Source organism: Callionymus lyra, chromosome 1, assembly GCF_982586985.1.
Source record: "Callionymus lyra chromosome 1, fCalLyr1.hap1.1, whole genome shotgun sequence".
Lineage (NCBI taxonomy): Eukaryota > Metazoa > Chordata > Actinopteri > Syngnathiformes > Callionymidae > Callionymus > Callionymus lyra.
In genome coordinates, this window is record NC_141818.1 from 23073133 (window position 1) to 23075701 (window position 2569).

Here is a 2569-nt window from a genome sequence, read left to right on the forward strand (position 1 = left end):
CAATAAATGAAATATATCAACTTAATCACAGCCATGGGAGGGATGTTATTATGTGTTATGTTTAGATAAATATCTGCACATATGTATGTAATCAATGAGTAACTCTCTAGTGGGGAATTTCATTGAAATAAGAGCATCAATTTGAGAATAAAAACTAAACAAATATTGACGACCAAATATGTATTTCATCTGTGTAATTAAAGTTCTCTTAATCTTTCCAAATGTGTGCTGCCTAACAAAAGAGTTGTGGTTCCCTGGATAATCCATCCATGGTGTGACAGGTTGTTCGTTTGCTAACTTGCATTAGCAGATTGTTTCTGGGAGTGGGTATTCGGGCAAATTTAAGACATTCTGGATTATTGCTGTCAAGAGGAAAACATTTAAAATAATTAATGATCGATCTTATTAATATATTTTAATGGAAAAATGTCTTCATGAAGATGTTGTTCATTTGTTCATTGTTCTGTATTTCAGTGTTGCTTAAACCTCTTACACCATCCTCCAGATCAATTAATGTCAAGAACTTAAGCAACAGAAGAAAAGTTTTTACAAAAACTTTTAAACAGAAAAGGCAAAGTTAGAGAGTAAAAAAGGAATGTGCGCAATTAAAAAAGAACTTATTATGACTGCAATTTATTAATACGATCATTTGAAAATCCTTTGCAAAAAAAAACAACCTTGAGTGCTGGAGTGTGAGCTATGAAGTCAAACGTGAACAAGTGATTATCTTAACAAAGAAAATTACACATTCATCTTTTTACTTTATTGCATGAGTTGAGGCTGACAGACCCTGAATAAAAGAACTCATACCTTAATATCGTCATAGAAAACCGATGCTCAAACTTTTCAATCTATTTATGGTTTGTAATATAAGAACTTGTCATGTGCAAGAATCCGTCCAGCTATTATACAATTTCTGCAAAATAGCTTCCATCGGATTCCTCCCACATACACAAAAGCATGTAACAGCTGTGCTCTGGTTTTTATGGAGCACACTTTAAAAAATGTATGAGCCAGACTACCACTGTCATTATCACTGTTTAATAACCACCCACTGGTCAGCTGACTGAGGCCTGCATGGGAGCCATTTCTCATTAGCAGCGGCTTGCAGAGCTGTGGTAATTATTTTCAACATGTTGGCGGATAATGACTGGCACAGCTTCTGTCATTTTTCCATTAGGCACACTCCAAATGGAAGCCCCTCAAGTATACCCCCTGTGGTCGGTGCTGTACTGACTGTAAATACCTCCCTAGATCAGCTATATGTTTGTCTCAATAGTTGTGTTTTGTGTTCTGATTTTGCTATTTCATTCCCGTTAACATGTCAATTCTACTTGAATTATTTATTTTAATTTAAAATATCCTGATACTGGTCAGACAAGTTATTTGAATTAGAATAAAATAAATAAATTAATAATCTTAAGTAAAAATGAACACAATGAGTTGACAGACTATGTTCACATTCTAAGGGGGAAATGTGTACTGTATATATACTCTATATATAAAGCTCTGTAGGACGTGCCCATTTATATAATATGTATTGCATTTTTCATTTCAAATACTTTTTGGGGTTTTGTATCTTTTAAAACTCTCAGGTACTTCAGCTGGCTTGTTGACCAAATATGCCACAGCAGGTTTTAGAGGGTTTTAGGGAAAAAAAACTCTTCCAAATCCGTCATTTAAAACATATGTATAACACAAGTAAGTAAGGGTTATTTGCAGAATTTGAGCTCATTTTGTTCATTGAAAGGGGGAAAATGGTCTCCCCGAAAATTAAAATTCCTATTTTCAGGTTTGGGTAATTTGAAGATCCATAATCTGTTTGTGCAAAAAAAATATCTTCTCTTGTCCCTCTCTCTCTTCTCAGTTATTCTCTACACATTTATTTTTTATACCCAGGCAGCGGGTATGTTTGATTGAAATGTTAAATCTTTTAACTGGAATCGATATAAGGGAAATAAGTTTCCACCCTTCTTGCGTAATCTTCAGACAGTATTTTTTAATTAATTTAAACTTTCTTGGCAAAGATTTTTCATTTCGTCATGTACATAGTCTTTGGCATTCCAGAACACAGTTGGGACCAACTCATTGTCTTTACTGTCTTCACACGAATGATTCATGTTGCATTTGAATGAATTTCATCATCAAAGTGCAGCTCTTGGCCACTGCGGACATGGTGTCAGGAGCAAGTGAAGTGCTCCTGCAAATACATCAGTTGAATCCTTCTATATTTTCCTTTGGCTAGCAGTACGATTTCCACTCCTATACAACAACATCGAGGCCATATTCCTGGCATCAATGATTGATAGAGGATGAATCATATCTTTTACCTCCAATTACATGTCACTACTGTAATCCTGATGACACTTTATGTGAGGCACAAACACAGTACAACACCCACACACTGCTAATAGATTCAGATGGTGTTTAGTGAGTTTGTTTGAGTTACACTTTACGTCTGAAGAATTCAGTAAAAGGGGATAGTTCACCTAAAATACAAACTTCGCTCATTTTCTACTCATGTATGTTCATTTTAATTATATTACAATGTTAAAATGAATCTTCTTGT